The sequence below is a fragment of the Tyto alba genome, unplaced genomic scaffold (assembly GCF_018691265.1).
Source record: "Tyto alba isolate M040663 unplaced genomic scaffold, T.alba_DEE_v4.0 Super-Scaffold_21, whole genome shotgun sequence".
In the NCBI taxonomy this organism is placed as follows: Eukaryota; Metazoa; Chordata; class Aves; order Strigiformes; family Tytonidae; genus Tyto; species Tyto alba.
This window is the reverse complement of record NW_024881295.1, coordinates 5,082,596-5,109,609: the sequence shown is the minus strand read 5'-3', so window position 1 is coordinate 5,109,609 and position 27,014 is coordinate 5,082,596. Positions and strand designations below refer to the sequence as shown.

General features: G+C 39.8%; 1 protein-coding gene across 9 annotated transcripts in view; it reads right to left on the bottom strand.

The window, feature by feature from the left end:
- DUSP16 (dual specificity phosphatase 16) overlaps positions 1-27,014 on the bottom strand; it is a 68,717-nt gene that overhangs the window by 40,450 nt on the left and 1,253 nt on the right. For 4 of the 9 annotated variants that reach the window (XM_032986177.2, XM_032986180.2, XM_032986178.2 and 1 more), the window contains 3 exons: positions 16,594-16,685; positions 13,953-14,074; positions 1,049-1,238 (listed from right to left, as the gene is read on the bottom strand). The exons of 1 other annotated variant lie outside the window; for it this stretch is intronic. The gene's annotated coding sequence lies outside the window, so the exon portion shown is untranslated. Of the gene's footprint in view, positions 1-1,048; positions 1,239-13,199; positions 13,308-13,952; positions 14,075-16,593; positions 16,686-27,014 lie in introns of all 9 variants that reach the window. 4 more of the 9 variants (XM_032986179.2, XM_032986186.2, XM_032986182.2 and 1 more) reach the window with 3 other exon arrangements.

The following is a 27,014-nucleotide window of genomic DNA, read 5'->3' as shown; positions in this document are numbered from 1 at the left end:
ATGAGAAGATCTCTCGAAGATTGTACCAGTTGTATTTCTACCCCTGCCTGCTCTGGCTGGCAGATACCATACGAGCCCCAGGAAAAGACTCTACTGATATCCCCTGCTCCTTCCCCTAGGTCCAGCAGCAGAAGTCCAGCAGAATGCAATGGAGAATTAAGAGAAAGCTCATCCTACTCATCATATTTGTCGCTATCCGTTTTTCTAATCTCACTCCTGGAAATTAAAACTAACCTAGTGCTTAACACCAATTAGGCTCTGTCTAGAGACAAGACCCTATGATCAGAGACCACCTTGTGACAGTCCAAGGAAACAAAGTACTGGGACAAAAAGCATCTCCCTTTTTAGTTCCTTAGTGCTCCGTGTGCAGTTTCTGAAGTCTCTCTGAAAACTGCAAGGTAGTCTTCTCATTCACTAGTACCTGCCATCCATGCCTCTCTAAAGACCTTACAAATAAACTAGCTACCACCTCAGAAAACAATATACTGTTTTTCTCACTTTAATAAATAGAAGTAAATCAGATGTTTAAACCAGCCACCAAGAGCCCTCATTTCACCATTGGGCACAAATAATTCTGCTGAAGAGCAGATGAGAAACAAAGCATATTCTTAATTTCAACACATTTTACCGGAAGGAGGTGTCACATTTTTAGAACAGGATCCACTCATGATCGAAGACTGAGCTGCTGCAAGTTCAGCCATAAGCATTAAGCACATTTGGAAATTCCCTGGCAATGCTGTTAAAGGAACAGACATTTCCTGTAATTTTCGGAAACATTTTATATCTCCCCTCCTCCTTTTTAGCCTTGGTGGTAAGAAGCGGGGAGGGAGGGAGAGAGGATACCATATTACCATTAAGTGAAATATGAATGAGCCACCCAAGTTTAAAGTGGAAACTTCAGCTATTTATGCTTAGGAGAAAGTTTTAAAAAGAAAAAGTCTTTCATCATTAAGAGGCCAGGATTTTTCTGCTGACTTCAGGAAAATAAATATACATCCTTTCAATTAGAGAGAATTACAAAAGGATATAAACTTGCCTTTTTACTTACTTCTGGCAAATAAGAAGTCCTTCAGGCCTTATTTAAATACATTTTTCTATTTTCCAGCATTAGAGATGGAAGCCTCTTTTTCTTGTCTCTTGCTCAGGGCCTTCCCTAAACTGCAGCTAAATGAATCCAATCAGTCAGGTCACGGGGAATGTTCCTCCCACTGCTACAGAGTTGTGGTGCATCAAACAAGCTAGAAGCCAGAGAGAAACTGAATAGTCAGGCATGACAGCATCTTTCCAAGGACCTCAGTACCTATCTCTCCTTTCCTAAGAGTTTAATCCTGTCCTTTCCTAAAAATCTAATCTTGTATGAAGTATCTGGCATAAAATTCATAAAATTTACAATAGGTTATAAAATTATTTACCTATGTAATCCAAGTCTGAAGAGATCTAACCCAAAGCCACAGCACATAACATACGAATTCACAAACAAAATTAAAACCAGAGAACAGCTGCCTGTCCTTACAAACCCATCACAAGCACTATTTTGGCTGTACACCAAAAGGTGAAGATTCGTCATTTAATTAGGACAACTGGCAAAGTCAACATCTGCCAGTCTCTACCAGCAACTGTATTTCAGCTTTCGATTCAGAGACACAAAGTACAAAAAGGAAAAACCTTAGAGGGTTGAACTACTTCATAAATCCTCAAGCTCTTGAAATTCCAGCATATCCTTACTCTTTGTAGAAGACTGCTTTACAGCAGCCCTTTCTGTGACACCAAGGTTTCCATCTACTACACAATCCATACATCCCAAATCAACTGACCATGTTCTACAACTCTGCAGACCAGTATGAACTGTGTCTTTTTTATTTTACATGGTCATCTTTTTGCTGAGAAACAGATTAAAAGGAGTGCTCTGAAGAATAGTAATAAATAAACATCAAGCACAGCAGTTGTAATAGGCTGTGCTAGAGCAGTTGTAATAGTCCGTGCTAGTTCTTTAAAAGGCTTCCCATGAAAAAAAATAAGATGGGACCTCAGAGTCTTCAGATAATGGTTAGCCTTTAAGTTTAAGGCCTTCTTCCTGGTGAGAGACTTCAAGGAGGGGATGTTCAAATAACATGGGCCTGCAAAGAACAAGCCAAAAATCAGGGGGGGAAAAAAAAAAAAAAAAGCAACTCTGATCTGCTTTGTGGTCACTGTATGATGAAAACAGAAGGTGGATCTGAAGCTTTCATACAAGAACCAGGATGGATTAAAGGCAGAGGATAATGATGGTAATTTTATTAGGGAAATAAATCAGAATAGCTTCTGGGCAAGGCTGGGGTGAATTTCTTGCAACAGACTTTTTAATGATTCTTCTCTTAAATTAAATTGAATGACTAAATATCACAGTGAGTCAATCTCCTTTAAGAACAAGAGACGTGTGAACTGCTTTCACAGTATGGTATACTGTGGGTTAAAATGTTCCGGTCTTTCACCCATTTGAGGAAATGACACCAGTTCTCCCGGAAGGCAACATGCACATTCAACCCCTTCACATCAGGGCATGAGAAAGTTTGGAAGGAATTTCTTTTTTTTTTTTTTTTTTTTTTTTTTTTTAAACTGTCAACATTAATACTTTGTTTCTTCCTGCTTGTGTCTGAAAATACAGTGCTGCACTGCACTGCATGTATGTCCTGTCAGCTATACAGAGAAACATCTAGAATGTAAAAAAAAAAAAAAAAAAACAAAAACACCTTAATAAGTGTTAATTAAATCTGTTGTCAAACTTATTTAAAAAACCCTTCTGCATGGTCAAAACAAAATTAATACTGTGAGCAGTGTATGCTACATAGTGATAAAAGCACACAGAAGCATCTTCAGAAGCGATGCTGGGCCCAATAAAACATCAACATTACATGTATGTAAGCTCAGTTCTACTCAGTAAAACAGTTAAATTTTATTGGGTTTCTCCTTAAATGGCTTTTATATGGCAAGGAAAAAGAATAGATGGTGGAAAATAATGAGTCCACAAACACAGTACAGCCTGACTATCTCAAGGTGGGGGTAGAAAAGGAAACACAGAGGTGTACTGGTATACAGCAATGGCTCCCAATTAATGTGGTGGAATAATTCAAGTTGCTAGGTGTACCCAGAAATTAAACAGTTGCAGTAATCCTGTTAATAGGTCTCCCATTCTGGGATGTACAGACTATTAAGGAGTTCAGGCTATGACATGGAGTGATGGCTGAATTGCAGATGAGGCTCAGGAAATAAATTAACTCCTAGATCCAGACAACTGGGACCCAAACCTCTCACCATGGTGAGATAGCTCTTGATAGCTCACACACTGGGAACAGAACATATTCTCATACCTAATTTGTACCCAAAAAGGTAATTCTGATGGCCTGCTTATTAAAATTAAAATATGAAAACAATTAAATTGACAAGATGGTATGAACAGGGCCTCAGTTCAGGAACAAAAGCAGAACTCACTCACTGAGCTCACTAAGCTACGTTCTGGGTAACATGCCCTGGTACGTCTTCCCCAAAGGATCCCAAGTGTTTCTTTGAATTCGAATCATGTTATACAAGACCTGCAGTGGTGCCAAAGCCACATTTACTAGCACGGTAACTACACGGTTGAAAAGAGAAGCCATATGTGTCTTTACAACGGAAGGAGAGAGCAGAGGGTGGCTTACGTTTCCCAGCTGTGCCTCTTACATCACTATAAACACTACCATTTAAGTAGAGGAAGAGTGACATAACTGCAAGATACATTAAGCCCCCTTAAGAACAACTGGCAAAATGTGACTGCCATTACATCTAGTTTGCAAGAATTAAAAGGGACCAGGATTTTTTTTAATTTTGAAGAGCAAAAGCACACAATGCAGGATTGAGGGAGCAAATAATGTTGTTATTATCTGATACCCACCTCAGTCAAAGATCAGGGTCAACAAAAAACGCTTTGTAGCAACCTCACTGGGCTTCTAACATGATTTTGGATAGCAAAGAGAAACAAAATATATTCCCTTAAATTACATTTGTATTATCCTGTTTGAAGTGTATGTATGTATGCATATGCACATGTATGCACAGCTCTTTACAAATTCATAAACAAGAGTTTATAATTCTCCAGAATTTGTAGAGATGCTCTGTTTTACACAGTCCTTTAAAAAGCAACCAAAAAGGTACTGACTGTTGTCAAAGTAATCCCAAGATAGGAGAGTTCAATACAATTCTGCAATAACTGAAGGAATATACTGACAGAATGTATCAACTTCAGGTGCATGCAGTGCGAACTAAAATGCTTGGAAGGAAGTATATTACCTGCAAACTGCAAGATCCTTGTGTTTCTTAGGTATTCAGCAATGGAAGAAGCACCAGTGATTTGTCAATGATCGTGGATACATCAATAAATAATACTGATTAGTTTTATAAAAACTGATTATACACAAATTCATGTTGATACCACTGGCAAGTGCTCTGATCATTTTCAGATAGACTTCCAGTCTGCATGTAAGCAGCCCATAGGAACGAGTTAGGTTTTGATACACAATCCTGAGGTTTTTACCTCCAGGAAACTGATCCTGAAGGATAAAGGTATATGATGGGTGGTCCTTAATCACTTCCTTTATATGAAGATTGAGGTCAGAATGGAAAAAGAGCCAAGGAAGGAAGTCTGCAGCACCCCTCGAACACACACACACACCTTCCTGCATAGCTCCTGCAACAGTTTAGAAGGTGAACTTGTAGTTTGAATTAAGTAGTCAGAGGTTGAGATAGAAATAAACAGCTTGCACAAGCAACACACTGTGCTATTAAGTTTTTACAAGTGACTTAAAAATTAGGTCAGTCTAATTTGTGGCTGATACTTTGTTCTTTCACTACTATGAACTCACAATGATGTCAGCCTCATGTTCAAACATGCCACATTTAGCAGTGTACAGGCTTCCTGAGAGACTCTCTCAGCCTTCCTTTGTGCAGAAGGCTTCTGCCAGATTCTTAGCTCATACTTCACTGACTCAGGCATGCCACTCCAGTTTCAAGGGAGTTACACTGGCTTCCCGTCAAATACTGCACAGTTTGGGGTTTTTTTTCCCCTCTTTTTTTTTTTTTTTAAACTTTACTGAGTAAAAGTTTAATAACATGTGGTCATATTCAGGTTACCATTTTAGGCCTCATCTTCATTAGACAATGTCCAGAAGAAAACTACCCATTAAGAGGTGTCGGAAACAGGTGCTTTTAACTAATTCAACCCATGTTTTAATACTTAAAGGGGGCTTATAAGAAAGATGAAGAGAGACTTTTTATCAGGGCCTATAGTGACAGGACAAGGGGCAACAGTTTTAAACTGAAAGAGGGTAGGTTTAGACTGCACATGAGGAAGAATTTTTTTACAGTGAGGGTGGTGAGGCGCTGGCCCAGGGTGCCCAGAGCAGCTGTGGCTGCCCCCTCCCTGGAAGGGTTCAAGGCCAGGTTGGACGGGGCTGGGAGCCCCCTGGGCTGGGGGAAGGGGGCCCTGCCCGGGGCAGGGGGGGTGGAGCTAGGTGATTTTTAAAGGTCCCTTCCAACCCAAACCATTCTATGGTATTTCCCCATCCTTACCTGATCTAAAGAAATCCTAGATGTCCCTGTAGTCTACCCAAATTCAGCTAACTCTTGAGGGTGCAAAGCATCCCACTGAATTGGGACTTCATGCAGAAATGATTCTCATGCAGCCACCCCCAAAAAACAAAGCACACTCACATACAGAAGCTAATCTGTCTACATAACTTTTGATGTGCACGGAAGATATCTTTTAATTATTTCTGACACAAAACTTACTGCAGGGTTTTTAGGCACGTTAGCAAAGACAACAGCTTTTGAAGCACAAGGATATTTTGTCTAGCTACAAAACTTCAACAGACCCTTGGACCCTGTAGTAAGCTTTCGCATGCACCTTTAACTAGACCCAAGTGAAGCAGCTGTTTGAACCACCATGGCTGCTTGTTCTGTCTCAATGACAAAATTAAACTGAAAAAAGATAAAGGAGAGATTTTAAAAGCAGTTATTAGTCCATTCCACTTTTCACCTGTCAGCAGGAGACCCACTCTGAGGTGCCACCCTAACTCTCCCCCACTGTTTTTCCCCTCATTCTCTCAGATAAACCAAATCAGCCTTCTGCATGGCTGCTCTCTTAATCTGAGGGCACAAAAAAATCTCTGGTGGAAGTAAAGCCACCTAAAAATACAACAGTAGGTAAAAAAAAAAAAAACAGGTCACTTTTAAAAAGGCCATCTACAAGCTCATTCTTAGTGAATCTAATTCTCACCATTTAACTCATATTTATGCCTGTCACTAAATATCTATACTTAACATTGTGTGCACCTTAACTGCAGGCAATCTATGTTTCCCACTGCAGCAGCCATCACAGAAACCCTACCTCACAAACACTCATCTGGAGCAGAAGCAAAAGAGGAAAAAAGGGTGACAATTTATATGCTGCTAAAGCATTTCTCTACAAGAGATATAATACTAGCTCAGACTCTCCCACTTTCTTGTTCATGATACTGTGTTTCCCAACTGGTACAGGTATTTTTACTTGTTTTTTGTTTGTTTGTTTTAAACTATCATGTCAGTATGTTCAAACCTGTATTATACATGCATGGAACAATGCTATTGCATGAATCCTTAACATGGTTAGAAAAGCATCCCACTCTGTCTCAGGAAAAGACACATTATCTCACAGTCATTTCCAGCACCACATTAAATTCCAGCTACTCTATGAAAGAAAACATACAGACGTGGTTCACAAGAACTGCACACCCAACAGATCCCCACTATTACTGCTGTCTCTGCAACTGCCCAAGGATACAGGAAAGGCAAGTCTTGCAGGGAGAGGTGACGTCTTTTATGAGACCAGTTAATATGAAGTGATAAGAAGAGGGAGGGCACGAACTCCAGAATGCACAAGCCCTTCCTCACACACACAGACGTGAGACAGAACCAAACAGTGACACTGAAACAAAAGCCAAGGCTTCCAAAACATCTCCACATCCAGCCTGTCCCTCTTCCCAAACAGGAAAAGAAGAAGTCCAAAGCACATCCCGAAGTATGTCATAAATTACCCAATGAATCATATTCCTCATGGAAACTGTCTGGCCGAAGCCGCACCACTGAAAATATGCAATAAAAGACAGAAAGGAACCAAGAAGATACCCTCAAAGAAAGAACACTGTTCTCTCCCCAAATTCTTGGAGTTAATACCAATACCAAAACAACACAATCCTGTAGTCATCACAGTTACTAGATTTGTGGTACATTCTTCCCAAAGACAAACTTTTCTCTGGATTATCACATTGTTTATCATTACTAACCCACACTTGACTTAGATTTAGCTTTATATTCACTGCTTTTGTTTCAAGTGGGGTTTGTGTTCTTGAAACCTTCCCTGTCTTCCCCAAACTAACTGGTTTAAACAGGAAAAAAAAATTTCTCCTCTTTATAAACCTTTCTTATAGCCTATCTGAAAAAAAAGTTTGCATTTTCTGAAAAAAAAACCCACAAACAAACAACAACAAAAGAAAACAAACCACATAAAAACCCCATATAAAAATGACAGTTTCCTTAAAAGTATTTTTCAGGTTACTGAAAAACTGTGACCATTTCCAGCTACAACTAAAAATGTACTGCATTACTCAAAGTGATAGGACTAGAAGTCTCATTGTACAATACTATGAGGAGGCAACAACTTAGCTCTTTTAAAGTAAAACCAATTTTATTTTCCTTCAGTTTCAAGTTGACTTATACTATCAGTGACAAAGCAGATGAGATTAGACTCATTTGCCTTTATAAAGTCATGACAGTGATAGATGTAGTTGATAGGTTACCTGTTTTTTTGTTTTGTTTTGTCTTTTATGTGGATTGCAAAGAAATGTTAGCTAGGTAGTTTGCCACCTACAGTGGTATAGGCAGTTAGGTTCTCCACAGGAACTCTGAGTGGCATGAAAAGACTGACCCTGGTGGTTTGAACAATGAAGTATGAGGAGCACTGCAAAAACACACCTGAAAGAAGCCAGTTTCTGCCAATGAGCACCAAAAGCATTTCACATGTGCAGACTTAGGCAAGAAATCTTTTCCAGAAAGGATTTCATCCCTGACTGCAGTTGCCCTCTCTGATAGGATTATAACACAGGTCAAAATGTGCAGGAAAGGATTTGAACCCAACTACAGAAGCCGAGGTCACCGGGAAAGAGGGGAAGGAGAAGCACTCCTCCCACCCCCTTTGGGCTTCTTCCTCTGCAGCAGCACCCCCAGGCTCAAGCTAGAGTAGTGAATAGCTAGGGCATGCACTTCCAAAATCAAGTAATCCATAACCTGGGAGCTGGGCAAAGTCAGGCACCAATCCAAATAATTTTTTTAGAACATCTAAATTTTAATTTAGCTTAGAATGCTTTGGAACAGGCAAAAAAAAAAAAAAAAAACAAAAAAAAAACATAGATCTAGAAGAAAAAGTATCTAGTCTACCTGTAGATACAATGCCAATCCAGGACTGTAACGTTTTTCCTAATCTTGTTCTCACCATCAGTTTCAAGCATAGTTTCACCAAGGTTCAGCTTTCTGGCACTCTACCGAAAGTATAACCACGTAAGATCTTTTGAGAGCCAGCTTTCAGTTTGGCAGGGAGACCACCTGGCATCAAAGGTATGCTTACTGGTATGCCTACAGACATATACCTGAATTTTAGTCAAAAAGCAAGAAACTGCAGGGATTAATTTTTTAAAATGTGCTTGGCAGCTAAAGTCTCCTGATATTCCATGCATGCTTCAGTGCAGGGACAGTGTGCAGAGATGCTTAAATCTAAGACTCACAAGCTAGCTCTGAACCAAACCACCAACTTGGTGCTCAAACTAGCCTTGACAGAAAAGAGGGTTTATTTGTGCAGGCTCACCCCATGGCACAGCTACAGAGCCTTCCGTGAGCAGGCTAAATACTTTCTCCATGGCACTCCGCAGCACAGGGCAGATGGACTAGGCTGAGCATCTCAAGCAGCACTGTCCCCCTCACTGCCACATCCAGAATTATTTGTTCTGCAACTGCTGCTGTGCACCCTTACAGTATCAAACACCAGAGAAAGCAAATGCTCTCTTGAGCTTGCATTATTACTTCTGCTCAGAAAGCATAAGGAATGGAAAATAATCTTACCACCAGCACACACAAGTTTCTGCAGACAGCACGGGTGGTCTGTATATGGAATTGAGTGATAAATATGCTGGAATAACTGAAAGAGAGGAAAAACACACTAGTGCCCCAAAAAGATGAGTCTGGCCACCAGATATTAATCCACAAAACCTACAGTTGTCCCCAGGAGTTGATACACTTTTGGCTTTAAACAAAGCATGCACTGCTTGGATGGGAAAGGGGGACTTGTCCACAAAGAATTCCTGCTCCACTGATACAGTGGCCTGCTGCCTGGATCTAAAGATCCAAAGCCACATGGCACAGTTTGAAGTGCACCACTGCCCCTTATGCTAGACTGCCATAGTTTTTGGTGTGTTTAAGGATAAACTCAATAACTCCTTTCAGTACAAGTCTGTAGAGTCAAGTATGAGAAAGCACCAGCATGATGATTGCTCACACTGTCTCACCACAGCATCCTTGATCTCATGCAGCACGATAGGGATGTTCCTTACACAAGCACCTTCCTTGGGGCGGTACTCGCTCAATAGAAGAGTATTTATTTAACCACAAACCCATCTGCTTTGCATTCCCATTAAAGAAAATCTTATGCAAAAAGGTAAGAGCTTGGCTACAAGCCCTTGGCCCAAATACCCTCTTACCAGTCCTGTGCTGCTTGCCAGGTCATTGCTGTTTCTACTTCAGAGATCTGCAGCAGACAGACCGTGATAAATCCAAAGAACTTTGAAATTAAAAGAAAAACTTTAAGCCTAACAGTAGGAAGTGCTCTCCATGCTTCACTAATCTTGTCAAAATATACCGTGCAGACAATTACAGTTAATAAAAGTATTCTTAGGAAGCTTAACGACAACTTTGGAGTCAGGGTTTCTCTGCTTCAGGTAGACTGGAAATGAGGAAAAACATCAGGGAAGAAAATTTCTCTTGCTCTCCTTTAGCCCCCCCCCGACTCACAAACACAAAAAGGACTCCCAAGGGAAGCTTGCCCCATTCCAGATAGCAATTTGAGTGGTACAGATCTATCCACGAATATCAGCTTCTCTCTCTGCCTACCCACGGGAAATACCTTTACTACAAGCACCTGAGCTTGTAACCACAGAAAAGCATGACCCTGTTCTGCATTAGCTACTTAAAAGCGTTTGAGGTCTTTCTTTTGAAAGGAGTGAATAGACAAAGCTCTGCAGCTCCGAGAGGAACATCTGAAAAAACACTTGTGCTGTCACCACTCAACAAAAGCTAGAGATGTCCAATAAAATGGCACGCTCCTTCACTGTATTTTCCACCTATTACTGTATGTAACTCCCATGACTTAAAGCAGTGGCTCCCAGACAGGCTGATGAATAGTCTACGTAAGTATTTTTTAGCACATGTCTATTTTGACAAAAATCAGTCACATCCAAAATTATTTTGGTGAACAACTGACATCAAATAAATGATTTACAGGCTTAGAATTCATGTTTATTTTTAGGAATAAATGATCACAGAGAACCAGACTAACTAAGAATCTAAATGTGGGTACCTTCTTTTAGTACTTTTAAGGCACAATCAAATCCTCCTTGGGCCTCTCACAGACTCTCTATCCATCCAGCAAGGCTAAATGCAATTCCCATGGTACACCACACAACTTGAGCTCTTTTCAGAGATTTAAATGCATTCAGGCTCATCCATGACAAAGCTTTTCTAAAGAGCAAGTTCCATGTCTGAACCCAGCAATTACATTACCAATAGTTTCAGACATAGACAAACTTGCAAAATCCATCTCTAGACTACTGATGCCCCAAGCAGGAATGGTGTGTAGTATCCACCATGGCAGAGCAGCCAACACACAAAGAGCCTGGAGGTAACACTGCCATCAGGTTTACTGAGATAAGCATTTTCCAATTGTCTCACAACAATTAAAAATATCATTAAGTTAAATAATTATAAGAAGAGCAAATCTGAGCCACCTTTTATGCTTCACAGGTTCTAACTAAATCATAAAGAACAAGAGATTAAGCTTCCTGGAATGTCTGGTAATTTTGTTACCATATTTATATTATTATAATGATCAACTGTGTTTCAATTTTCATTTTTGAATTCAGAGGAGAGTTACTAAATCCATTATAAAACTATAAACATGGCTAAATTGTTTGAGGCTGACAGCCACACTAAAAGATAAATTAATTTGTGGCGTCCTAGACAAACAGTTCAGTGAAAACCCAGCATTACACATTAGCACATGATGGGCCTTTTAAAGACACAGCCAGATCTGAAAATTCAATCAGAAAATTTGACAGTTTGTTGTAGCTTTGAGTTTCCTAAAAAAAGCCTACCCTGAAATATCTGAAAGGAAATCTCAATTTAACACACATATTTGCACTATTTCAGTAAATTCATGTGCACTACTACTCCAAGTTCACAGAGAACACAGTAACAAGAGTGGTCAAAGGGGTGTGTCCTGCTGGAGCAGAAACAAGTTTACATGAACTGTTTTTGGGACTGCTGGGAACCACCAGGTGTAAACCCATCACTTTGACACCTCATCTCATCTTAGATTTCTGTCTCAAAATTTAGTTCTGTTAAAAATCTCCACAGCAAACCTAATCAATATATTAAGTAAACAAACACTGCTTTTAACAGTCTCAACAGAAAAAGTAGAAGGATAGGAACTAACACCAGAAGTTGCAGAAGAAAGGTGGTTTTGTTTAAGACTTAGTTTGAAGATGCCATCTTCTGCATGCCAACTCTTGGCAGTCATCAACAAAAATTAATTCTTGCTGTTAACAAGATAAGCAACTTAAGATGTTACTACACTTTCTTCTGGATTTTAACCACCACACATTGCAATAAAACAGTGACAGAAAGAAAACATGATTAACTGATGGCCAATCTAGCTAATGGCTTCGCCTACAAATCAAATCACTACATGTTTATATAATTTCTAGTACCCTCCCGAAGGAACTCAAAAATCTGCTACAGCTGAGAGGCTCTCCTTTTTGCATTTTCCTTTCCCAGCAACTTACTTCATCTCATGATGGTTTTCTCCCTAGACTTCTCCATCAAAGCTACAGTAGTATCTTGCCCATTTTTCCACTTGGTATTAAGAAAATTTAAACAACAGATGGATGAAAAACGTTCATCTAGGCACACAATCTCTTTTTGCTAGTAGCGCAGTAGCATTTCTTTTGGCCTTGACTATGCTGCTCACACCTACGCAGAACACTGCAGCAAATGTGATCTTCCAGACCTGTTCCTTTGACCAGATGTATCTTTATTTTCTTCTTAAGCCATACGAGGTAACACGAGACCCTCACCTATCTCACACTCCTTCCAAATACTGCCTCAAAACTACTACTTTGACACGATGTCTACAACAACTTTGCTATCAGTACTTAGACTATTATGTTGACCAGAATCGCCTAGGTGAATACCACTCCTCTCTGCCTCTGGGACCACCAAACACTGCAGAGTCCATGGTCTGTGTCTGGCCTCGTGGGTTCTGTAACAAATATCTGCATTACTGCATGGAATGGATACTCTACAAAAAAAGTGTATATTAAGAAAGAATAAGCTGCACTGGTTTTAGATGCCAAAGCAAACAAGATTAGTACTCCATAAAGAAAATAACTGAGTTATTTACCACTCTGGAATTCTACCAAGTATTTGATACAACCAAGCTAAAGCTGAGGATTTTAGTATATTTTCATTATAACTTGGTTTTGAGTAATTTGGTCTCAAGACAGCATTGGTTTTTGCAAAGAAAAGATGCAATCTCCAATACCTTTTCTCTACTTCTGGAGTAACACTTCTTAATCATTCCATTTCACAACATGACATTAACAAAAAAAAAAAAAAAAAGAAAAAGCAAGTATTTTGATAACAATCTCTCTGTGCTTAGTGTTTCATAGCAATTTTATGCTTGCAGAGATGCCATGTCATTTTGGACAGAGTATATTTCAAAATGGAAGCCTATCAGGAAGGAATTTAGAGAATCATGCTCCCCAAATGACGAGAAGACAGCTGATACAGACATGGAGAGTGCACTATACTATTGGTTCAGCCTTCCTTACTCCTTTAGTTGGTCAGATGGAACTGGCATTACATTTGAAGTCAACTGAAGCACTCTGTATATGAGGAATCGTAAGTTGCCATGAAGACTGATGAGGAAGAGTCTTCTCCTATGGGAAAATAAAAATAAACAAACCCTGCAAAGAGTCTGCATGTGGCTGTCGGGCGGAGGGGAGGAACAACAGGAAGGAGGAAGAAATCACTACAAATCTGGCATCTTTAAACCAGGAAAACATCAGAGCTCTTGCAATTCCCACAGACTAAACAAGGAATCATACAGTTACTGTGGAAAAGGGAGAAGAGTCAAGCCAATTCTGTTTAGAGAAGGAAGGGGAATACCATGCCAAATGCAACAGGAATTTAATTTGATGAAGGAGAATCTACATTTTAATTTAGCCTTTCCACCACAGGAGAACATGCTAAGGGACATTTTTTGTTCCATGTTTGCTCTTTACCTGGAAATAAGAAACTAAGTTTTTCCCCTGCTCGTCACTAGAGTGATCTTAGTGCTATGTTGGAAAGCCAGTTTACTGTTTGCATTAGCTCACCGCTCAGTGACAGTGGCCATAGTACAACTGAGTTCACCACACTCATGGAAGGAATCCTACCAAAACTAGTACCGTGCTGTTATGTTTCAGAAATGGTGATTAAGACATCACCGGTCCAAAAGATCCTCAATTCAAGAAGAGAGAGGAAATTAAAAGCTGCATGTTTAGCTCCCAGCTGAGTCTGAAAGTTGCAGAAGGTATACATACCACTCCACAAGGAAAGGGAACAGGAAGCCAGGGAAGAAAAGAGTCATTATGTTCAAATGGTAACATTTTCATGAGGTTACACAGGCCAAATGAGCATATCCCAGAAAAATGTGAATCCAAGCCTGGGTAAAGAAACAGAAAGCAGAATAAGTGACAGCAGATAGGGAAAAAAAAAAAAAAAAAAAAAAAGCTTTAGAAGAGCAGAGAGTATCAGATCAGAAAATGTATCAAAACAATAAGAAAAATCGTAAAAGCTGGTACACAAAAATGGGAGGGTGCAATTAAATTTGATACTACCAACTAGATAATAATAGCTGAGAAAGCAAAATTAGGTTTTTTTTGCAAGAGTCTCTCCCACACAGGATGCTGGCAAAAGATAAGTTAGAGATGGCCTAAGATGATCTTTTGGTATGTCAGTCCTGACTGTAGAAGGAAAAAATAAAATTATTAACTAACAGTAAGCCACCATGTCCTCAAGATTTATGATGGAATTGAGGAATGTAAGGGCTGAGCAGAAAACAGAAATGTGTAATGCTTATTAAAGCAAGCTATTCCAGCATAGGTATAAAGTGTTTGTAAATCATGCTATCAGTGACAGAAAAAAGAAAGAATGAAAAAAAATAATCAGTGAACTTCAGTACTATAAAAACTTGTTTAAAACTAGCCATACAGAACCCCTGGCAGTCCTGATGATAGGCATAAAGGAACATAAAGCAAGAAGTGAGAGAGGACACAGTCCTACCCTTCTCCATCTGACCCAAACCCACCATTAAATTTGCCCATGTGTCTTTGAGCATGTCAACTCAGTTGCTCAAAGGAACTTTGTGTAGACTTACTAGAAACTAGTCTATAACAAGGAATTCCAAAGAATCTAGATTTTAATATAAACATATTTACAACCATATACACACAGCCATTCCCCAGCACTGAGGAGATGGAAAAAAACTCAGAGGAGTAGTAGAGGAAAAGAAAAAAAAAGACAAATTATTGTCTCTGTTGATAGAAACAATATTGGATTAAGTTATTGGAAATTAACTACCTTTTAGGTTAATTCTTTATCTTTGGACATGGCTGAATGGCAGAGCTGTATCGACAGACAGGCTACTTCAGTTGACTTGTTTGCACAAACCCACATGCAAATTTGATGCAAGTCAGCAAAACTCAGTCTGAATGGTCTGGGAAAAAACATCTCTCTCTTTAAGGACAAAATCCCTCAGCTGACAAAATGACACCAGTAACAAGACTAGTGCTGACATGCTGTAGGGACTGCAGTTTCATCAGTAGGATGCTCTAGATTCCTACCTGCCCTATACATGACTTTCTGCAGCACCATCTCTTCCAGTGTGGAAGACACTGCCTTCCAGCAATGCAAGCGCTATACAGTGACAGGAGCTCTGCAGAGCTCCAGTTGAACCAGCAGAACCCTTTTACTCTGGGCAGCACTCCAAGAAGATGATCCCGGCATCAGCATGCTACTACACAAAATAAATGTAAAGAACACTCAAAAAACCCAAATGATTTTGAGATTTAAAGTATACAAAAAAAATACAGTGTTATGATTAAAAAGAAGTCAGGAACACCCCCTGAAGAGGAATGGGAGTACTAAATCGAGTTGTAGGTTTAATCAACAACTCCCCCAAGAGCAGTGGGCAGAGGTGACACAAACAATTAACAAGTGAGGAAAATGAGAGCTCCACATGACAACTCAGAAGACACGGTTACCATTTAGATTAATATAAGTAGAGAAGGAAAAAAAAAATCAGACAGGGTAAAAAGTAAATAGACATTACTAGCCATCCATTCTCAAAGCAGAAAAGAGATTTTTCATTTTACCAAGTAAGTAGGACATAAACACTTTCAAGTTTTCAGTAGAATGGGATGATGTTTGCATTTCAGTTTCCTTTGAAAGACCAAGTAATGATGAGAAATCACAAGCATATTCAAACTGATACACCATAAGCTACTAAAAGCACAAAAGTTATCTGCCTACTTCAGATAGCTGTCGGCACTAAAACCACCTACTAAGTGTTCTGTGAATACCACGTATCTGGATCTTCTCAATTCCTTATACCTAGACATAGCCTAAGAAGGCTTACCTGAAAGGCTGTTTTGCTTCACTAGCTAATTAATTGCTCATCCTTATCATATAAAACATCAATAAATAACTTTGAATTAAAGCTTTATGAGATATAAGCTGCTCTGAATGGACTATGCATGTATATATACACCTATGTGCATGTTCACGTATGTATAGATACACAGTTTGTATGTGGGTATATGTGTAGAAAAACAAAACACACACACATATATATATGTCCTACTGCTGTTTTGAAGAAAAAGCATCCTGACAGAACTGAAGTTCTAAACTTGTCAGGTGGCAGACAAGCAAGGGTTTCTAATGGAACATAAAGCTCCTGGAGCTCTAGGAAACCAATCCAAGCCAACATAACTTGAATGCACAGCAGCACACAAACAACAATCTTTTTTTAGCTTGAATCAATGGTTCCAGCATTAATTTCCAGTGGGTAAATCCATGTAATTAATATACTTCTTGATGACTCTGCAGAAGACAAGCTTAGAAAGGAATTCCTCTGAGTTTCAACAACTCCTTTCAGATTGACATGGGCTGCAATGGGCTTACCTGTACTGCAGGACACAGGTAACTCCAACTCAAGACTTTGCTTGTGGGCCAAGCACACAGCAAACCCCCAAACAAGGGCAAAAGGCAGGTCTCTGGAACAAGAGGAAATTATTTTGCTGAAGCAGGTCTGGCTACTAAACCACCAAGCCCATTCCTACCCCCCTCAACAGGCAGACACATGAACAGGAGACAGAGCCCATCATCCCTTTGGCTGCTCCAAGAACTGCTGTTAAAGAGCCTCACACACACTCACACACCCAAACAACAGGGCAGACTGAGGGGGTACACTCCATGGCAGCTTAAAAAAAACCTAAGTCAGGGCTACCGCAGAGCAACCATGTCCCTTATATGCCAGCTCACATGTTAGTTCAGTGAGCTGACTCAAAGAGCTAAATCAGTCACAAACTAACTGTACAAACAAGTAGAATAAACAAACACATAAATAAACCACATCCAAACAATTTTCAGCCATTTTTGGTTTCTGGGTCTAGCTCACTGTGGGATCTAAGAGCCCTTAAAGGAGTGAGTTTGCACTGACGGTAGCTGGGAAGACAAGAAAATACTTGAGTGTTTACTTGGGGTAAAGTAAAAAGAGTTACTTGAGCGTAACTGTGAGCATTTGGTGCTACCTGCCACAGAAATGCATGCTACGTTGCACTAAGTTGAGAGAGCTCCACCACTTTCAGTGGATCCATGCTAATGTCCTCCCATTTCACTTTTACTGCTACTGAACCTATTTATTTTGGACAACAAGGGTAACAGCAAGTTGGGCAGAATGCAGAAGAAAGGAGAGGATAGTCTACAGAGTATTTTACTTCTAAGGTTTGTCTACGTGTCAAAAAGGCAGGTAATTTAAGGTCTGACATGGAATGAACAACCACCTAGAGCCTATGGAACAAACAGTATGATGCACTTCTCATCTGCTTCAAACAAAACATGAACAGGTTAGCTCAAACAGCAGAATAGGCTACTTGTGAGTTCATTCTCTGACTTGGCCTCAAGTGAAATATAAATAGTCATAAAAATTACTCTAAGCAGCAGACTCAGGGCAGCTGCTAGAGGCAGAGGGACTGTGTCAAGCAGCTGGACTCCATAACCTTTTCTGCTAGCACAGCTGGAAAAAGACACTTTATCAATAGCCTTTAGACTACTGTTCTCCTCTTTTGTGTATTTAGGTTAAAGCTCCTTGTGGCACTGACTAGTTGCACTTACAAAGAACTCACACCAATGGCAGTATAGAACATAACCCCAAAACGCTAGAAGGCAAGGAGCAGGGGCCTGGGCAAGCTGGTACATTGGTACCTGCAATGTAGTCAGAGGACATCAGCCTCTTAAACTGGACATACTCTAGAAGCAAACAAAAAATTTGCCAACTTTTTTTTTTTAAGATAAAAGCTTTTCTTCCATCTAGAGTAACTACATATATACCTGATTTTTAAAAAGCCAACAATAAATTAGCAACTCACAACAGAAGTGTTTAGACAGTTCATTTTCCCCGCTCCTCCCCATCCTCTCAGTTGCACTGAAAGACACATCTCTACATGGACTCAGGAGCATGATGTTTACAGCTTGTCTCTGAAACTTACAAATTTCCATCTTGAAGGTATGGTCTGTAGTGCAATGTCTTGAAATCCCCTCATTCTTAAATATTTACAAATGCCTATCCATAAAGACCAAATACACAAACCCACACAATGTTATTCTGCCAACAGCCGCCATGTATTCTAATCCATCATTTCTAGTTTTTAATATGTATCTTGTTACATGAATTATAAACCAAAATACAGACTCAGAAAGACAAAACACACAACTCATTAGTGTTTAACAATCTTCAGAAGATATCTTCTAGATGCTCAAATAGTATTTACTACTAAGAATCCACTGGAAGGTACACCTTTCCCTGTACTTCCTATAACTTGTCATTAGACTTCGTTGAGACAGCCTAACACACAGAAAATAACTCTTTTGTTATCTACAAGCTTAATATTACTAGCCAAAGCAGAATGATCTTATCCTGTTGTCACATTATAACTACATCTTCTGTGATTTAAAAGGTGTTTCATGTGGAATCAATGTAGAACTTCTTTCTCTTTTTAAAAAAAAAACACATTTTTTTCATCTCTTTTGACTTTCTATTTCCCACCCCCCCCCTTTGCTTATCCTATATAGGTATATTTTTCCAATATCTGATCCATACCTTTCCCTTTCCATTATTCTCTCTTCTTTCTCTCCAGTTCTGTTCCTGACACACAGTTCCCTTTTCTAGTATTTTCACAATGACATAAGTTGACCCTAATACCACACAGCTTTTGAAACTGGACACAGAGTTTGAAACTTCATCTCCAGAAAGTGATAGGCCTGAATATTTTTCCACTGTAGTGCAATTTAACCACATTTTGAATAAAAGCAGAAGGATCACAGCTCTGTCCACAAACATGAGAAGATAGTACTGCATTTCATGTTAACCATTTCAACATAAATCAGAACAATTTTTGCAGAATTCTGAATTCAGGGAAGCCTATTTTACTGCTGATGGAGAAGCTGAAAGATGTAGTTGGTTGTTTAATTACTTTACCTTCACTGTGTCCCAAAACAGCTGATCTACTTGACACCCATCCCACTCCACCTGTCCAAAAAAAGTAATGCTATTTCCTACCAATAGGTAGACTTACCCAGCTGTGCTTTGATGTGTAACAATCACCATTTGAAAGGGAGAGACCTTTCAAGGAGGCACTTATGCCTGTAGATTCTTACTTTGTCAACATAAATGGAAAAAAACAGGTAAATAAGTGTTAAATAACTAAGTAAGAATAATGTTTGACTGTATTGAAAAGCAGTATCACCAGTTGGGCCAAGTATTAAACACTCAATAGAAATGCCTTACTTTGGTGGATATAACATGAAGATTTTTGTAAGTGTACTTTATAACTTAGTTAAGCGAACATATATAAAAATGTGCTATTACTGGATACCTACTCCAGTATCAGGCAGGTTCCAGGTCAGGGAAAGCATAATATTAAAATGGTTGTTTGTTTGTTTTTTTTTTTCCTTAGGACCTCTAACATCTATCATATGCTTAAAGTTTTATTTCTTTTTTTTTAAAAACCAAAATTGAATGCATGTCAATACTGAGGTATAACTATTTGCTGAGCATGTACACACAAAAAAAATGAAATGTTCAACATCCCTCTCAAGTTAATCCATAACATAAATTCTTGGCTTTGCAATATTCGAAGACTCAAATCAACGCCGTCTTGATTTTTTTTTTTTTAATTATTCATCAAGCCATGAAACCCATATTCCTGCCAAAGTAGACAGCCTCTTCGAGGAAAAGGGGGAAGAAAAAAAAAACAAAAGAAAAAAAGAAAAAGAGAGGAAAAACCACCATCGAAGGACTTGGCAGCCTTTAAAAATTCCCCAAACAAACACTGCATCTCTCTAAGCTAGCATTTGCTAACAGTGTCACTGTGTTCAGCTTTTTTTGTGTGCCTGCCACTAAGCAGCACATAGGAACAGATAGTCCCAAAGCTTCCTGAAAGGACAAGACCTGAACCTTTAACCTGAATCAGTCCCCGCTTCCCCAGCCACCCACCTCCCCTATTGCATTACCTCCTTATTGTTGACTGAAACAGTAGACAAAGTCAACCACTGAAAAGAACATTCTGCCTATTTTAATGCAAAAATCTTGAAAATCCTCGCCACAGCTCAATTAGAAAGATTAGATGATCATTGGTTGAACCCTCTCAAAATCCTGTAACTAAAAGAAAAAGATTCAGTGTTAAATAGCAGCTGTATTTTCACTTAGCTATGCAGACATTTCATAGCCACTTTGCCATACCGGCTTATGTCTGGGCATTTGAATAAAAATAGCTAATGTGCTTGCTTGTTGCGCCATTAAAGCGCACAAAGGAATTGCCAGTACTCTTTTTGCCCATGAAAGGCAATGGTCATTAATAGTTCGTATTTGCAGAAGGCTGTCAGAGGAACAGCATGCCTGAGCTTCCTCCACAGCTTTCTATAGGTTTAACCATACATGAGGCAGCAGGGGAAAACACACTACACGTTTCCTCGTTCCAGAACAGGTCACACCTGCAGGACAGCTGGCAAGTCCTGCAAGCCTCAGCTGGAGAAAGATTCCAGTCCTGTAATTTTCAGGAGGGCGGAAAGATGTGGGTCTCTTCATGGAAAAAGTGTCTTGGGAAACTGTGCAATGACACCATTAGTATTAGTTACTGGTTTCCCACTTTTTTTTGCTGTCCTAACCAGTATCTTGGAGATTTGCACTTGTATTACTACTTTTTCATCCATTTTATGCTTGAAGAAGTTAAGGTTCTTTCAGTAATATTTTGAGAGGAAACAGGCAATAAATGGGCTACTCATACAATCGAGTTTGGGGTGGATAAACAGATTTTTCAGCCATCTTCAAACAGGTCCACCTGGAAATCACAGCATACAGGCGAAGTGAGCCACACTGAGGAAATAGGCTTTGTCAACTGGATGGCATCCAAGCATGGATCACCTAACAAGCATAACGGAAGACTGAGAAGCTGACAGCATGTTCACAATGTGTCAATCCATGAGAAGTCAGGGATTTTCACCAGCGGGACAAGAGAGCTCACTCCACCGATCAGGAAAAGAATGTATCATGATACATATGCAGATGAAAGGTTACGTGCAAAAAAAAACAAAACAAAAAAAGTCAGATAGTAAGAAATAAACAAGGTAGCAGAGGAAAATACAAGTACAAGCAGCTTTATTTAGCTTGTCTAAATATGCCTTAAATAAGTCTCCTACTAGCCAGGAGAACGTGAAGTTTACCAGCTCTCTTAAGGACGGTGCCCGTTTGCCTTCAGTTGCCGTGTCTTCTCAAGATATGGGACCATGAACCTATAGACCAGTCACTGTTGATTACTTCTCTTCAGTAGTGCCTCAGAGCACTCACTGTGTAAAGCTTGAGAGCTTTTAGGAAATTGAAACGATGTGGGAGCATCCTGGGAGAAAGAAGGTGGTACTGACTCCTGTTGCTATGAGAGGAGACTTGCCATCAGTGCAGAACTCCAAACAGACCATGGTAAGAGCAATTTTCACAGTCTATCCTCAATTCGGAGCACACCTGCCTTGCTCCCAAGGTCTTGGGAAGGGCAGAGGGAGCCCTACTAAAGTAGTGATACCATTTGTCTTCTGCTAAGCTGGATTCAATCTAGAGCATACTTTCAGACTTATTTCGACCCAACAACATGTCAACTCAATGCACTAGCATTACTGCTGTACTTTTTTTGCTGGAATATGCTCTGTCCTTTTTTAAAAACTGGCAGAGCTTTATCAATCTATGTTGAAACCAAGATGAAGTTTCTTCTGTTTGCTCCCCAAGTGTTCCTAGTAAGAAGCCTCTACCTAAATTCTCTTATTTTAGAAAGGCACTTCTGAGTATGACAGGGTTAGAAGAGAGACACGTAACACAGGTTCTTCCTCCTCCAGCTCTGTTCCCTCCCAGTTTTCCAGAGTTTAGGCAGACACCCATGAAACTGCCAGGCACAGCAGAGCTGGAAAGCAAGAGGAAACACCGAGTCCCAAATATCATTTTTGAAGAAATAAGGTATGAAATCTCAACACCTAATCAGATTCCCACATGTAACAAAATACTTGTGGGAACTGTATAGATGATAGGTGTTGTATTATTCCTATCTGGAATAAGTATAATGAGTGGAAGGTAATCTCATGCCTGTTCTTTAGGCAAATGTTCTTGGTGCTTACAATCCACCTTTGAAATTAAGGCTTATTTCAGTAGCAGGATGGCATGCTGTGTGCAGCTCTCTGAAATGCAGTTCAGACTCTGCATGTATTTGGAAGATGGTATTTAGAAGATGGATGGCTTCTATGCTTAAGGTACTGTATAAATTTGGTGAAATACGCACCATCAAGAAACTCACTCCCCTTTAAGCACCATCTTGCAGGTAGAAAACCAAGTCCTGACATGAGATTTGAGTCTTTAATGTATGAGATGAATTATTCCTACACCTAGCCATCAAGAAGCAAAACCAACACTTGGGCTATTAAAAGTGTGGTGTTTATACCTAAACATTATGAATTATTCAGCCTTTAAACATGATTTACTAAGGGTTTGGTAGGAGCAAAACATGGTACCAAATCAATTTTATCTGGCATAGGGTGGGGGGAGGGAAAGTTGCTTTCCTATTTTGAGAGCAACTTCTATGCTACACATGCAGAACCAAAGCCTTCTAATCCAGCAGGCTGAATACATACTAGTTATTCAAACTCAAGAACGTGTGCATAAAAGGAATTTCATACAATTAGTCTCTGTTGTCCTCCTCATTCTATGCTCTCTGTAAAGTTCTCATTCCAATGTTGCTACATTACACACTCAGACCCATCTTTTTGCCTCCCACAATGCCTTCAGTAATATAAAAAAAATTAGACAAGCAGGCAAGGATGTCTAAAAAGAGAGTATTTGTACAAGCCACTGATCTATCATTTCGTCAAACAGGCTCAAATCATAGATTATTATAGTAAAGCAAATGCAAGTGAAGCACAATGAAAATGGAAAATACTGTTTCTCTCTCAATATTAGAAACCATGTGTCATAGTTTTCTGCCAAACTAATGTAATGGAACACAGTTATGATTTTATGAAGAAAAATTTTCATACTATTTTAGCAGACTATCACTCTGGATAGCATGTAAAAAGACTTTACAGAAGAAAAAAAATACATTTATTCTCAACTAATGAAAGCCTCTGCACACCTGAACTTGTTCATCTTTATTTGGTAAACGACTGCCAGATGTTTATAACTTAAGTTTGAAACCAAATGAGAGTGCAAATTTACCTCAGAAGGTCTGTGCAAGGAACTGATCCTAGTTTCTGAGAGACAGGATGAAAACTTGTACTACGCAGGGTAAAATTAATTCCAAGAACACATTAAAGAGAAGATGTATAAGTTACTGGAGAGGTATGGCTCATCTTGAGACCAAGAAAGAACAGAGATAACTGACTTCCTCTCAAAGGAGGACCTCATCTCAGCAGTTCCTTTCATAGATTCATGCAGAACAAATGTTACAGCTTCAGACAGTGAAAGCGCAGAAAAGCAGCAGCACAGAGCTCGGGAAGGTCCATGGCAGAAAAGATTCTGCATCCCCATAGCCCCACAGGAAACTTGTCACTGAGGCAACACTCTTTCCCCTCTTTCCTAGCCTGTCCAATTACTAATTTGGTTTTTTTTTTTTTTCAGCTGCTGGAGCATTTTGTAGGGACACAACATGGAAAGCTGCCAGCCTTCCCAGAGCCAACTCTGAGTAGGTCAGTCTTGGCTCAGCAGCAGACCACATAGCACAGCAAAAGGAAACACAAGGCCTTGAACTCACGCCCATCTTCCCTCTCGTCCTCCATACACACACCCTAGACGCAGATTTTCTTTGATCACTGAGGAATAGTAATTCACTGGTGGCCAACATCATCTCCACTGGAGACCGTGACAGCTGCCAGCAGGCCCTATCCATGAGCAAATAGAGAACTGCTCAGATTAAAACTATGCAAACCCAGAAGTTAAGATGCCAAACTTTACCATTAATGTGTATTTTTGGCTTCCTTCAGATGTTATGGGAAGTTACAGAGTAACTATAATGGAGATTTCTTATTTGGAGTTGCCAGGCCAATACCAATCCAAAGATCAGGTCCAGCGAAGGAGAGAAGTTGGCGACACAAACTTCCCTGTTCCCACGGCTGTCTTCAGACAGCAGCAATGCTGCAGCAGCACAGGGCATCTCAGCCGCCAGCCTTGCTCCAGAGCCAGTCTCACCTCAATTCGCTTTGGTATCAGGGTGATGATACTACTATACTAATGATAAAGAAAACCCTGAGGATAGGGTCCCCCAAGTAGCGACTAGGAAGTAGCCTAAAGTTAGAGTGTTCACTTCACCTTCATGCAAATGACGCCTGGTCTTCAGTTAATTGCTGGCTTTAGTCCAGGCCGACATCCCGGTACACATCACCAGGTCACCCATCACCTACAGCTTTTGATTCATGCAGAAAGTAAAGGCCACATATGCAATCGACAGCCTTGAAGAATGATGCATTACCCTTTGCTTATGAAGGGGGACACCAAATAAATCTGCGAAATATTACTGATATGATATGTAGTTACTGATATTTAAAATATTCTGCGGAAGGTCTCCACATCACTACACAAAATCTGGAACCAATCTCTAAGGAATTGTAGGGCAAGTGAATGTACCATTCAACACATCAGGGACATACCATTACACAGACATGCACGAAATACTACGAGATTGCAAGAAACATTTAGTCATTTGATCAGCATAACAACAAATCTGTAGAGACAGATTCACAGGATTCGCAGGCCAAACTCATGTTTCTTCCTAGGCGTGATACAAAAGTGAAAAAGGAAGGGATGTGCCAATCCTTCCACACCTCATCCTTTAACAGTAACTACTCTACGCCATCTGGCTATTAAGGATTGTCAGCACTTGAAGAATATCCATGATGCTTTCCTGACTGCTCTTAGAGGAAAGAAAAAAAAAAGAGAAAACAAAAAAGTCCTAGAAAATTCAACAGACATACTATGAAGTGAAAGCTATCACCCTGCCTCCTTTTTCTTGAGAGAAAAAATGCTTCAACTGTGCTTACTGTATTTCCTCAAAAATTTGTATTTTGAAAACAGTGAATATTCCTGAATAGGTCTGGGGATTAAGGTATCGGACTTTGAAAAGAAAGGTGACTGAGCAAGGCCCTCACCCTGCACACAGGTCTTACTACACAACACAGTGGAGCAGAGCTGGCTTGAAGACCAATGCAAGTAACAGAAATCAATGGCTAATTTGTCTATTTGGCAATTCTTACAGAGGTCTAGAAGAGAGACTGAATTTGCCCTCTGAGGGCTTCTTAAACCCTACATGGATCACTTATCTTAAAGGCAGAAGAGCGGCTGACCCATCCTACCATCCAGCCTCTAGTAACTCCGTATGACTCCACTCACCCTGTCTCCAGCTGCCAGATGTGAACACAGAGGCACAGGACTCCCCGGGCAGGGCCGTTTTGCCAAGGAAGGTGCGCAGGCACATGGCAGACACAACCACAACTCCTCCCCCGGGGCCGAGGGCTGGCCTGGACCCCAGAGGAGCAGGGGCTGGCTTCGGAGCCAGAGCTCTTAGCAAAATCCATTTAACACATTCCTGCACAGCTTCTGCTGATACCGTTCCTATGGACAGTTGAAGCTATTCCAGCTAAAAGCAAACATCCTTGCCAGGCTAGGAGGCTAGGTGCCTTCGCTGAAAGAAGAGCGTGCGTTTTACAGAAAGACAACCTGAGCTCACCTTCTACAGAAGTTCTTTCTGGTGTGATTTTGTTCCACTATATACGCTTAGGTAGCTAACAAAACCAGAGCTACTGGAGAAGGAATGTATTTATGTGTCTTTATACAACATGTTACATTTTCAAATGCTTGGTTGTGCTTTCTGGACCTTTGCACATGTATTAAATCATACAGTATTTTGCAACTACCACCTCTAATCAGCACAGGAACTGGCACCTTCTCTGCTGCTTTTACTTATTTGCTAATTGAAAAAGAGACTTTGAAATTGTGTATTAAGATATACTGAAGCACTATTGTATTAAACAAGCTTAATGACCACAATTTATTACACCTCAGACATTTTTTTATAGATTCCTTCCCAAAAATATTAATAAGCATACTCTGTAAATGCAAGATTTACTTCTGAACATTACTCTTTGCATCTTTTGTCATTAAAGCTAAAAATATGCATACACCCCCCCCTATTGCATACTTGCTCCACATTCAAATAGAAACCCCCCAGACAACCAACATAAACAACTGTGATGAATACTTCAATCTCCAACGGGCAGTGGGATGAACACCATCAAAAGAAATTAAGACTTACTATTTTTCCACCTCCCCTCAAAACACAAGAGTCTAAACCAACTCCTGTCTGGTCAGTTGTGACTTTGTAAATTCTGTATCTACTAAACCACATGCTGCCAGAATAGCATAAATCTCAAAACAAGGATTACAAAATAATATTTTTTGTTGTTTTTTTTTTCTTTTGATAACCCCAACATACATCCTTACAAGGAGAAACAATTCAATCTGCTTTTAGCTTTCAAAACTAGCACTGATCTATTTATTCTGCTGAGTATACACCGAATGTTTGAACAAAAAAAAGTTAGTCATAGGTCAGACAACACAGCTCGCTATGACTACACCCTTCACTTGAAGGAAAAGCGAACGATCAATTTTCTATTTCAACTACCTGAAACAACAATAAAAGAAAGTAAATTCTCCTGGCTTTGCTTTTCTAAAAAAAAAAAAAAAAAAAGCAGCCTCCCATCTGACATCTAACCAAATGATTTTTGGCCGCTGAAAAATCCTA